The sequence below is a fragment of the Mesoplodon mirus genome (genome assembly GCF_964341445.2).
Source record: "Mesoplodon mirus genome assembly, chromosome: 13".
NCBI lineage: Eukaryota > Metazoa > Chordata > Mammalia > Artiodactyla > Ziphiidae > Mesoplodon > Mesoplodon mirus.
The window spans coordinates 67,262,872-67,276,914 of record NC_138989.1 but is presented as its reverse complement, the minus strand read 5'-3'; positions in this window follow the sequence as shown (position 1 = coordinate 67,276,914).

Below are 14,043 nucleotides of genomic sequence, written 5' to 3'. Positions count from 1 at the left end.
TTCTCCCAGCAAACTAGAAAGGTGTTGACTCTTACAGCTCTAGACATAGGGGTTGATTCTCAAAGCCCAGGAAGAGTTGATTAAGAGCTTTTCTTTATCAGAGAATCCTTGGAATTTCCCTAATCTCCCCTTACTGGCAGGACTCTTTGTCTGAGTAGATGTTCAATGTATTTTTGAGCTTCCTCCTCCCCATTCCCTCCACCTTATGCCTAGAGCAGTAGGCTAACTAATTATCTTTGTCATGGCTGGGGTCAGAAGGTAAAAAGATGGTTCTCATTTTCATGGTAGCTCCCAGCTCCTTTGGAAGTACCTAAGAAATTTTTTTTTAATTTCTTGCAGTTGCATTACTCTAATAGAATAAGCTCTTGAAAGCTGATGCCTATTATAATTCTATGTTTATGCATCTCCTCCACCATAATGAGATACTAGAGAAGGGAAACTATCTTCTGTTTCTATGTCTGACAGTATTTGGTCCTAACAGAGAATCATTAGGTATTTTTGGAATAAACGATTTACTGTCTGAATGAATTAATGAAAAATCAAACCAATTCCTTTTTATAGGGGCATCTGTCGTTTTCCTGTGCCCAGCATTTTCCCCCTTATTTCAGTAATGTCAACCTTCTTTCTTTCTTCCATGTGGTTCTGGTGGGGCTGCCACTCATAATATCCCCGCCCTCCATCCAAGCTCGCCAATCATGGTCTTCCTTATCACTCACCACAGGAACTGGTCCAAGCAACAAACATGTGACTCAAGCAGGACCAGTCAATTCCCTGGCATTTGGGTACTAGGAGAAAGGTATTATCTCTTGTTACTGAGGCTACTAGATTATATATCCCTGGGGATACCAGTAGTCATCTTTTCTTTGACACGGAAGTAGCCTTGTTACAGCAGAAGAAAATACGGAAAACACAAAGAGAATCAACGAGGTGAGGAGAAGGAGATGAGAATAAGACAGAAGGAATTAGGTGGAATGCGACCTATTATATTTCTTTTAACCTTGATCCTATATTACAAACTCCCCACTCCATCCTTCCCGTATTTTTGCCCCACTGGTAGTGGTAGTAGAGTGTATTGGAGTCCTGACTAATGGACTCCCAAGAAGCAATTACATCCACCCTTTACCAAAGCAACAGGAGTTTCTCACTAAAAGAAATAGACCATACCCCAAAGCTATCATGGCCTGGTTCTACCCTGAATCATAGCAGAGATCAATGAACACAGAGCGCTGTCCTTAGCTTTCATTCATTAGACTTTTGTAGATCCCACACTCCTTTTCAATAGCAACACGCCAAAATCAACTTTCATATAAACTGTGAGCCACAGCAGGACAACACAGCCTGACAGTCAATAGTTTCATATCTAAACACCTCCATCTATGTCGATACAGCAATATTTCAGCACTTGTTTAGATTTTTTTTTTACCTTTGTGATTTTTCTATAACTTGAGTAAGACAAAGTTCGAATCCTAATATAGATTTCATGAAGAATATAAACCAAATATGGGAATTGTTAGATGTGCTTAAAAGAGTATAAATAAAAGAAAAACTGTATATTCAGTTAACAGGAAAAAAGAACACAATTAAAGAGCATCCATCTTGCATTCCACAAAGCCTGGGTTGAGCACCATGGTAGCAGTAAAGACACAGGTGAGTAAAAACAGACCTAGTCCCTGTCCTCCTGTTGCTTACAATGTAGTGGTAGAGACTGCTATTAATGAAATAACCACACTACGGCAGATGTTACAAAGGAAAGGACCACGGTGCTGCGAATGCTAATAATTAGGGCACTTGACTTCCTCAAGAAGATCTGGAGAGGCTTCCTGAAAGAGTGATGTTTGAACTGAGATCTGAGAATGAGTAGGAATTAAGCAGGTGAAGAAGGGCACATCATGGTGGAGCAGATGATGTCAGTGCGCAGCCCAAGTGCTTTCTCTGGCCATAGGGTAGTCTCCGCCCACACACAAGGCAAGCCAGGAGTACCAGAAAGCTGACACTCCCAGGAATAGCCCTCAAACAGTGGCCAACGGGGATCAGTATACAAATGTCTCAACTTCCTCAGCCCTCAGGTTGGACAACTCCAAGGCATGTTCTACACCACCTTCTAGAAGTCCCCAGTGAAACTGAGCCTCACTGTCCTCACCAGGAATCTCCTCATCATTGCATCCGCTGTTGGCTTCCTTTCATTCCTAGCTCATCTCCCTTCCCCCACTCCCTTACCAGTGCTTTCTGGATCACCTCTCACACAAACTATACAAACTCAAGTCCCAGTCTCAGTGTCTGCTTCTCAGAGAGCCCAACCTAAGACAGAAGTTGGAGTGAGGGAGAAGTGAACAGGAAAAAATGCTTGTGCAAAGGCCCTGTGGTAGGAAGGTGCATGAAGAGCTCAGGGACTGAGAGATGTGGCCAGTGTCACTAGAGTAGAAATGATTAGATCACTCCCTAACACCATACACAAAAATAAGCTCAAAATGGATTAAAGACCTAAATGTAAGGCCAGAAACTATCAAACTCTTAGAGGAAAACATAGGCAGAACACTCTATGGCATAAATCACAGCAAGATCCTTTTTGACCCACCTCCTAGAGAAATGGAAATAAAGACAAAAATAAACACATGGGACCTAATGAAACTTCAAAGCTTTTGCACAGCAAAGGAAACCATAAACAAGACCAAAAGACAACCCTCAGAATGGGAGAAAATATTTGCAAATGAAGCAACTGACAAAGGATTAATCTCCAAAATTTATAAGCAGCTCATGCAGCTCAATAACAAAAAAACAAACAACCCAATCCAAAAATGGGCAGAAGACCTAAATAGACATTTCTCCACAGAAGATATACAGACTGCCAACAAACACATGAAAGGATGCTCAACATCTTTACTCATTAGAGAAATGCAAATCAAAACTACAATGAGATATCATCTCACACCAGTCAGAATGGCCATCATCAAAAAATCTAGAAACAATAAATGCTGGAGAGGGTGTGGAAAAAAGGGAACACTCTTGCACTGCTGGTGGGAATGTGAATTGGTACAGCCACTATGGAGAACGGTATGGAGGTTCCTTAAAAAACTACAAATAGAACTACCATATGACCCAGCAATCCCACTACTGGGCATATACCCTGAGAAAACCATAATTCAAAAAGAGACATGTACCAAAATGTTCATAGCAGCCCTATTTACAATAGCCCGGAGATGGAAACAACCTAAGTGTCCATCATCGGATGAATGGATAAAGAAGATGTGGCACATATATACAATGGAATATTACTCAGCCATAAAAAGAAATGAAATTGAGCTATTTGTAATGAGGTGGATAGATCTAGAGTCTGTCATACAGAGTGAAGTAAGTCAGAAAGAGAAAGACAAATACTGTATGCTAACACATATATATGGAATTTAAGAAAAAAAATGTCATGAAGAACATAGGGGTAAGACAGGAATAAAGACACAGACCTACTAGAGAATGGACTTGAGGATATGGGGAGGGGGAAGGGTAAGCTGTGACAAAGTGAAAGAGCGGCATGGACATATATACACTACCAAACGTAAGGTAGGTAGCTAGTGGGAAGCAGCCGCATAGCACAGGGAGATCAGTTCGGTGCTTTGTGACCGCCTGGAGGGGTGGGATAGGGAGGGTGGGAGGGAGACGCAAAAGGGAGGGGATATGGAAACATATGTATATGTATAACTGATTAAATTTGTTATAAAGCAAAAATAAAAAAATTAAAAAATTAAAAAAAAAAAAAAAGAAAATAATGAGGAAAAAGCAGGGGAGAGACGTGTCCGGAGGAGTGGTTGGCAGCAGGGGGAAGAGAGCAGGGAGGCCCTGTAAATGAGCTCTGCCTTTGTCCTCAGCAGGGTAGGAAGCCATTGAAGGGTTTTTCGATGGAGGTAGACGTGATCTCGTTTGTGTTTTGAGATGGTGGATCTTGTTTCAATGTGAAGAAAAGACTGGAGGGGACGAGGAAGGATGTGTTTTTGGAGGGGTCAAGAGCAGCTGGCTGTGGTCCAGGATGAGGTGATAGGAACTGTTCTGGAGTTATTGACAGAGGAGGCACTAAGTGGTGGATTTGGAGGATATTTAGGAGGCAAAATCGATAGAACTTGAAGATGGATTTAGTCTGAGAGCTGAGAGACAGGGAATTCTCAAAGATAACACCTAGGTTCTGGCTTGTGTGTTTGAATAGTTAATGTATTTCTAGCATAGAAGACATGCCAGAGATCACTGAGGATGGTGTCTTAAATGCAAGGTGTATACAAGGGATGTCTTTGGTTCTCTGGACTAAATTCACATAGACAGGTATACCTGCTATTTTACTTTTTTTTTTTCTTGCGGAACGTGGGCCTCTCACTGCTGTGGCCTCTCCCGCTGTGGAGCACAGGCTCCGGACGCGCAGGCTCAGTGGCCATGACTCACGGGCCCAGCCGCTCCGTGGCATGTGAGATCTTCCCGGACCGGGGCACGAACCCGCGTCCCCTGCATCGGCAGGCAGACTCTCAACCACTGCGCCACCCAGGAAGCCCTATTATTTTACTTTTACACATTAAAATTCTGTTCAAGACAGGGACTATCAGGATAGGAAAACATAAAGGGCAAAATCTAACAGCAGCTGAAAACCAAACATCATCTGTTTTTGATACTAAACTGTAGTGCACACTCCAGCTTACATAACTGGGCAGGTAGGGGGGTCACACGTGGACTCAAAGCATGAGAAGGAAGCTGTGTGACAGCAAAGGCCTAGGCTAATCAGATGTCTTCCTCCCTCAAGCCAGCCTGATGCCACCCAGAGTTTAAACTCTGTCCAAATGAATACACCTCTTAATCCTACCCCAGATTATGATGAAACAGTGAGGAAAAGGAAAGCTAATGAAAGCTTGGGAAGGACAGTGTATGAAAGGAGAAAAGAGAGATTAGATAAATTCTCCTACTTTACACTTGTGTTTTAGGCCCAAACCAATGAGAGAGAGAAGGGGAGAATTGAAGAGATGGAAAGAGTCATGGCGTTTTAGAGATGGTAGATATCAGCTAGCCCAGGATTTCTCGACCTCAGCACTACTGACATTTGGGGCTGGATAGTTCTTTGGTGGGAAGGGAGAAGGCCTCTACTCAGTAGATGCCAGTAGAATCCCTCTCCAGGTGTGACAATCAAAAATGTCCTCAGACATTGCCAAATGTTCACCTAAGGGAAAAATGGCCCTCAATGAGGACCATTGATCTAGTCTCACCTCTCCATTTTACAGATGAGGAAACTGAGGCCCACAGTGGGAAGAAGTCTTCCCAAGATGTGCAGAGTCAGGACAAGAATCTAGATTGTCCCCAAAAAGTCTGATCGTTCAATTAAAAAGGCCATGTTTGTAGACAAAGACTTCTGTTTTGTGTAAATCTAACTCTAATGAAAAATAGTTTAAAAAAAAATAATCATGCAATATTGGGAATACATCAGAGGTAAAGAAAACCATCCTTATATGTGAGTGAGTACTAGGCCAATCTGCCCAAAAATTTTTGCATTGGCGAGGGCACCATGAACTACCCGCAGGAGCAGAAAAGTGTGTTGAGACAAAATACGTGTTTAATTTTATATGTATAAAACTCAGAAAAAAGTCTCATTTAGAATACAAGTCAAGGAATATTACACTGCCTTTAAAAAGAAGGAAGTTCTGTCACATGCTACAACACGATGAACTTTATGGACATTATGCTAAGTGAAATCAGCCAGTCACAGAAGAACAAATACTGTACAATCCCACTGATATGAAATATCTAAACTCACGGAAGCAGAGAGTAGAAGGGTGGTTGCCAGGGGCTGGGGGTAGAATGGGGATGGGGAATTGCTGTGCAATGAGTGTAGAGGTTCAATCATGTCAGATGAAAAAGTTCTGGAAATCTGCATTACAGCGAGAGTTAATAATACTGTACTGTACACTTAAACATTAGTTAATAGGGTAGATTTATGTTGTGTGTCTTTACCACAATTAAAAAAAAATACACACACACAAATCAAGGACTGTTACTATTCTATCTCCGTATATCTTTCAGAGTCAGCTCCTATCTGGAAAAGATTCCAGGGTTTGATGAGAAATGCTGGTCCCAAATCCCAGCCCTCATTTAAAAAGCTCAAGTAACCACAAAGTTGTAGAATACAAAACGACTTTTAAATCCAGCGTTAATTATCACCAAAGTCCCATATTTCCAAATACAAGTGCAAATCTCACTTCTGAAATAAAGCTGTTTTTTATAAACAGCACAGAATGTTCATACCTAGAGATCATATTGGTCCAATCCTTCTTTTTACAGATAAGGGCCCAAAGGCATCAGGAACTTGGGGTTTTGCCCAAGGTCACCCAGCTAGTGAGTGATAAAATCCTGCACCCAAACCCAGGCTCCTGAATCCTAGTCCAAGACTTCCTCTCCTTTACCAAACTGCTCTCCTGCTACTCTGAGGACCCCAAATCTACGCTCCCCCCCTCCATTAATATGAGATATTCATTCCAGAGAGGAATGAATGTAAGACCTAAAAAAGGAAACCATGGAGGGATGTCAAAGAAGAGAGATGTGATGAAAAACAAATGAAAACTGCAAAATAAAAAAAAGAAAGAACATATAAAAGACTAGAAAAGAAAAATACCAGAGAATGAGAAACAGGCCCAAGAAAGACATTCACAAAGATAAGCTTCTAGCTATTCTTGGTACCCTGAGGAGTGTTCAAACTGCTACCAAAATTGCTTCTGACCTAAATGGAGAATAAAAACTATTTTCTTTATCTATTGAGAGTAAAATCAAATTTCACATTGGGAAATTTGATTTTGGATGGTTTGGATGAGGCAAGTTGAAATTTTAAGAAACAGGGTGGGGCTTCCCTGGTGGCGCAGTGGTTGAGAGTCCGCCTGCCGATGCAGGGGACACGAGTTCGTGCCCCGGTCTGGGAGGATCCCACGTGCCTCGGAGCGGCTGGGCCCGTGAGCCATGGCCGCTGAGCCTGTGCGTCCGGAGCCTGTGCTCTGCAACGGGGGAGTCCACAACAGTGAGAGGCCCGCGTACCACAAAAAAAAAAAAAAAAAAAAAAAAAAAAGAAACAGGGTGTTATAAGCCACCCCTAGCCTACCTGGGGCACTCGAGAAATGTTTATTGTTAAAAAGAATATCTAGATTTTAATAATCCATATTGGGGTAACACTGTACGAGTTCATTATTTTAATCTGCGTATAAAAGAAATGCCCTCCTCTCTCCTGCATTCTCCCATGGCTACACATTCACTCTGTGCTTCCTTTAGCTTTGTGCTTTAACACAAACACACACACGTGCACACACACACACACACACACACACCCTGACTCTTAACTCCTCCTTTCTCTCTCATTCCTTCATACACTCCCCAGTTGAAATAAACTGTAGAAAAACCGTGTCCACCCCGACATCTACTTACTTAGCTGGCATATATATTATAGTGCTTTTGGCTACAAGGAAGTGCAAACCCAAATGAAAGTAGCTTTGAACAATAAACACATTTCTTTTTCCCCATAACAAGAAGTCCTGAGGTAGCACCACAAAGCACAATAAATATTTGTTGACCTGAACTGCCCTGCAGCACGTACTCTGCAGAGAATTAATAACATACATAAACTGTGGTCCCGGGGGCTTATCGTCCAGTAGGGAGACACTTGTTCCCAACCCCAGAACAAGGCAGTGTGACACACACCAGCTGATTGGTGTGAACTATACATACTCCTGCAAGTGCTGAAAGAGAGGAGAGCTCTGAGACCGGAATGGACAAGCATTGCCTCGCAGGTGACACGGAGGTGGCTGAGGTTTTCCAGGAGGGGACGGATTTTGGTAAGTGGAGATGTTGACACGGAGGAGCACTCAAGGTGAAGGAAATTGTTGGAAGCAGCAGAGAAGGTGGATTTTTGGAAGTGTGCAAGTAAACTGGTTTGATTGGAGTAAAGAGTTTGTTCCTCCCAACTTTCCTCCTCACCTCTTAGGTGAGAGGTGGTAATGTCCACTTCCAGTCATGAAGACCAGGGTCAAAACAAATGAGAAACCCTCAGTCCAGTGGAATTTGGAAGGCCATCCCCTCAAGTGGTCCAAGGAGGCCCAGTTGAGTGGAGTGGCAGAATATCCCAAAGAGGAAGCTGAGTTCCTTACTGGGGAGACCCCGGCTCCATCAAATCTGAATTGCTAGGTTAAGGGATGAGGCTGAAGCGGACACTTAAGGGACTCCTGAAGGCATCGGTAGGCTATCCCTCAACCTGGAAATATTTAACTACATTGTTCAGGGATAACCATTGTGCGTGTACTTGGCAAAGAGCTGGGAAACTAGATTGTAGGCCCTGCTTTTCCATTAACTGGCCACAGCACCTGAGATGGTCACTACCCACCCACACCCCCAGCCTGTTTTCCTCATCTCTAAAATGGGATCACTGGACTAAACGTACTCTGCACCCCTCCCTCCTCCAACAATCCAAGAATGGCTCTTTGTCAGGATGTTTACTTAGAAAAATGCTGTCCACACGCCTTACAAGCAAGGAAGCGGGGTAGATCAGGGCTGCATCCTTCCCCGCAATGCTACTGGCTGAGTGGTGCCGAGTTTTTTCTCCCAAACATCTGTTCCATCATTAGTAATGTCTATACTTCCAACTACAATGGGGTTTATTATCATTAATGGTAATTATTATTGTTGAAGAACCAGAGAACTTTCATCTCATGCCGATATTTTGTTTCTGCCTCACATCAAATCTCTTCTTCCCAACACATTTCTATTTTTTTTAGAAAGTAGAAGAAAGAGCACAATTGGGTAGGGATATTTGAGTACTCAGTTCAATTCTCTGTGATATTAGCTAAGTCCCTTCCCCTCTGTCACTTCAGAGTGGGGAGAAGAATAGATTGAGTGAGGTCAGTGGTCCTTAACCATGGGTGAGCCTCAGAATCATATGGGACTTTTCCAAAAGGCAGATCCACCAACCCCAGTCCAGACCTAGAGAATTTGTATGTTCGGGTTAGGTCTGGCAATGTATATTTTGAAAACTCTATGCAGGAAATTCTGATGGGCCCCCTAAATTCTCTTTATTAACTTGGTCAATAGACATTTATTTAGGACCTACTAAATAAATAGTAGGGCTATTTGTTAATAAATTTAGGGCTAACATTAAAAGGTCTAAAGCATATAGAGATACAAGATTTTATTTTTATCTTTTTTTTTTATCTTGAAGGAGTTCAGCAAATGGTGAGAAAAGGTAAACATGAAAACAGACACAGACTACATAGGATAAGCCTTCAAAGGCAGAGAACTGATGTTATAGGAGCATATGTGAGGGGCTCCAACTCAGCCTAAGGTGATAGGAAGTCTTCCCAGTGGAGGTAGCCTTGAATTAAGCTTTAAAGGACAATCAGAAGTTCGAAGAGGTGGGGAGAGGGATGCTATAGGAAAGACCCAGAGTTCAGAACAGTAGTTCTTACAAGTAACGTACAAAGACTGGGTGGGGGGCAGATGGGGGAATAAGAACTACAGAAATTCCCCGCTTCTAACACTCCTATAGCATCCATATCTGCAGACACCACACCCCCATCTCCACGTGACCTGCAGTGTCAGCGCTGGGGAATAACAAACAGGACTGGCTGAGGGTCTGGGGTGGGAATTTGGGGGAGGAGGAGGAGTTACTACTGCAAGATCAGATGGATGGGGACCGGGTGGTACTGTGAGCTTTTGCTGAAAATACATGAGGCCCCCTCTAGAGAATCAGTAACTGCAAGGGAAAGAGAAGGACTGGGCTTTGCAGCCAGATCCAGTATCTTCCCCACCAGCCTCCTTGACTCACTTCTCAGGCTGCACTTGACCTTGGCATGCAGTCTCCTCTCAGCCCTTTCTCCCTCAAGGCTGACCCTGGAAATGCAGCCTGATCACAGATCTCTTTTTTTTTTTTTCGGTACGTGGGCCTCTCACTGTTGTGGCCTCTCCCGTTGCGGAGCGCAGGTTCCGGACGCGCAGGGTCAGCGGCCATGGCCCACGGGCCCAGCCGCTCCGCGGCATGTGGGATCCTCCCGGACCGGGGCACGAACCCGTGTCCCCTGCATCGGCAGGTGGACTCTCAACCACTGCGCCACCAGGGAAGCCCGATCGCAGATCTCTTAACAGGCACACTGATTGCAGGGATGGGGGTCAATCCTGCAATTTACCTGCATCCCATGAGAGTGGTGTTTCTTGTGAGCCCCTCAGAAGCTGGATCTGTTCAGGCTGCGCTGGGTGATGTTCTTTTCTTGGGAGCAAATTGATTCAACCAGCCACGTTTCCCCCTCACTCGTAGGTCTGTCCTCTGCAGTGACCTAGCTCTGTGGGTTAGTTTCATTGGCTTCCATTGTTGGACACAGTTCAAAATCTTGCTGCTCTATCCCTAACGCTCTCTGACCAGCCTCACTGAGCACGCAGGCCCCTACAAGGGAAGGCTCGCCTACCTCGTCACAAGCAGCCGAGAGCAAAGATTCGAGGTTTTAGAGTTTAGACTAAGATAGGCTTCTTGTAGTCGATTTACAGAGTTTCCTTGTCTCTCCAAAAAAAAGTTTAGAGGAAACATATTTGCTGTGGACCAATATCCATCTCTTCCAGAGCTTCAAAACACTCATTAGACACCACTGTTTGCCAGGTAGCCAGTGTAAAGATGTTTAAGACCAGAGAAAATAGCAAAGAAATGGAAATAAGCTCACAGTTGCTAAACCTGCTGCGGTCTGTGTCCACAGCCCTCAGATTACAACTCACAGAGGGAGAGGGTAGCACCCTTTGTGGTCTACTGTCTGGCTTCCCTGGAAGGAAGATCTTACTCCAGGAAGAAAATCTATACAAGTTGTATAGGGAAGACCAGTGGTTCTCAGCTGGGGGGGATTTTGCCTCAACCCCAGGGGATATTCGGCAATGTCTCAAAACTTGTTTTGGTTGTCACAACTAGAGGGCGGGTCCTACTGGTATGGGTCAGGGGTGCTATTAAACATCCTACAATACACAGGAGCACACCCGCCCACCCCGGTGCAACAAAGAATTATCTGGCCCAAAATGTCAATAAGGTCAAGATTGAGAGCCTGTGGTAGACTGCGTAAGGAAAAGATGTGTGCTCTTTCCGTCTGTGGCCAGAAGCTGGGGTCCCTGGTAACTTGCTTTGCTGAAGGCTGACCATTGCTTGCCTCTCCTCACAAGTCCAGAGAGCAGCTGGTCCAGCCCCACCCTTTATAGATGATGAGAAAACTTGAGGCTCCGAGAGCAAAGTGACTTCCCTGAAGTCACACAAGTTAGCAGAGTAGAACCTGGGTACTGAGCCCCCAAGGCTATTGCCCCTGCACTGTGTCCATCCATTAAGCCGAATTCTTCCATACCACCTCATTTCCAGCCAAATTGCTGGAGTCACAAGTTACAAAGTAAAGCTTCTATTGAAAAGGACTTCTTTTTCCAAAAAATCTTGGATCTTTAAAATTTGTGTGTGTGTGTGTGTGTGTGTGTGTCTGAGCAGGACAGCTGGGAAGGAAGGGTGTGAATCCAGCTATTTGGAATGAGAGAGAGAAGGAGAAGCTGCCCAAGGCAGTGGCCCTGGGATCAGATGGACAATTAAGAAACACTGTTGGATGGACCTAGAGATTATCATACTAAGTAAAGTAAGTCAGGCAGAGAAAGACAAATATCATATATCACACCACATCATGTGAAATCTAAAAAAATAGTACAAATCAACTTATTTACAAAACAGAAACAGACTCACAGATATAGAAAACAAACTTATTTTACCAAAGGGAAAAGGGGAGGTGGAGGGATAAATTAGGAGTATGGGATTAATATTATAGTAGTGTATACTCTACTCTATAGAAAATAGATAAACAACAAGGACTTACCGTATAGCACAGGGAGCTATAGTCAGTATCTTGTAATAACATACAATGGAAAAGAATCTGAAGTGGTACACCTGAAACTAACACAATATTGTAAATCAACTATAGTTAAATACAAAATAAAATAATATAAAAAGAAGAGAGACACAGTGGTACTAAGAGAACAAGGACAGAAATACAGAGGAAAGTGAATTCAACTTTAAGAGCCTGTTTGGTTCATTGTCCTTCCTCCAGGCAAGACCAAGGAACAAGGCTTAGAGGAGGGTACAGATTATGTTAAGGGATGGTCTGATGGAACCAGGGTTAAGGCCCAGACATTTCTGTATGTGTAGTTGGCCTTCCTATGTTCAGCACAGAGAGAGCCTCTTGACCACTGCAAGGTTCAGGGACCCTTAAACAAGGGTCTAGGGACAGCCCCTGACTTGCTAGACCCTGAGAACTGCTTGTGGAAGGTCTTTTGAGACCACATGGTATAAGGGATCCACCTATGCATGGATCTGATGCCCTGGGTCTCCTGATAGAAACCAGATTGCAAGGAGGACAAAGAGGCTCCTGAGAGAAAAATCCCCGAGGGAGGCATCTGGGATGGAGGGCTGGGCCAGCCTGGGTAGCAAATGAAGTGCCGAATGGAGTGATGGGTTCTCTACAATGTGAGGCCCTTAATCGTCCTTCTCCACTCCCTCCCCCCGCTCCGTCACCGCAGCATGTAGGTGCCTTAGGAAGCGGAAATCTGAAGGGTAAACCTCAAGACCTGAGTCATTCTGGGCTATAGCTCCTAGGCTAGAGGGCCGCTGCGGTGGTTTCGCCCCTCCCACTCATCTCCCTGAAAACAGACCCGGCCAATTTGAAGAGGAAGGATTTTTTTTTTAAATTTATTTATTTTTGGCTAGGTTGGGTCTTTATTGCTGCGCGTGGGCTTTCTCTAGTTGCAGCGAGCGGGGGCTACTCTTTGTTGTGGTGTGTGGGCTTCTCATTGAGGTGGCTTCTCTTGTTGCGGAGTACAGGCTCTGCGCGCGCACGGGCTTCAGTAGTTGTGGCACGTGGGCTCAGTAGTTGTGGCTTATGGGCTCTAGAGCGCAGGCTCAGTAGTTGTGGCACACGGGCTTAGTTGCTCCGCGGCATGTGGGATCTTCCCGGACCAGGGCTCGAACCCATGTCCCCTGCATTGGCAGGCAGATTCTTAACCACTGCGTCACCAGGGAAGCTCCGAGGAAGGCATTTTTAATAGATTGAGAGAGAGAGAGAAAGGTGTACATGAGCTGGACAGACATGGTGGCAAACCCCAGAAAGCAACGAAGAGTGAACCCCGGAAGTCAAGATCTGGTTAGCACCAGTACTAGGGCAATTAACAGCATTCACTTTAGACAGAAAGAGAGAAGGAGTTCTCACTCCTCCAATGCTTCCTCCACTCACTACCTGTCTGCCCTCGGGGAGTTTATGTAACCTCTCTGAGCTTCAGTTTCCTCATCCTTAAAATAAATAGGGTTCTTGTAAAGGCTTAAAGAGAGAATTCCTGCAAAGCACTGAACACTTAGCACAGTCACTATAGACTAAATATTTGTGTCCACCCTACCTCCTCCACTGCCAAAATTCATATGTTGAAATTTAATCTCCAGTGAGCTGGTATTGGGAGGTCGAGTTTTCGGGAAGAGGTTAGGTAATAAGGATGGAGCCCTCATAATTGGGATTAGTGCCTTTATAAAAGAGACATGAGGGAAAAAAAGGTCATGAAGAACCTAAGGGTAAGACGGGAATAAAGACACAGACCTACTAGAGCATGGACTTGAGGATATGGGGAGGGGGAAGGGTAAGCTGGGACAAAGTGAGAGAGTGGCATGGACATATATACACTACCAAGTGTAAAACAGATAGCTAGTGGGAAGCAGCCGCATAGCACAGGGAGATCAGCTAGGTGGTTTGTGATCACCTAGAGGGGTAGGATAGGGAGGGTGGGAGGGAGGGAGATGCAAGAGGGAAGAGATATGGGAACATATGTATATGTATAACTGATTCACTTTGTTATAAAGCAGAAACTAACACACCATTGTAAAGCAATTATACTCCATTAAAGATGTAAAAAAAAAAAAAAAAAGAGAGACATCAGAGAGCTCCCTTACCCTTCCTGCCATGTGAGGACTCAGGGAAAAGATAGCCATCTATAAACCAGGAAAAGGGC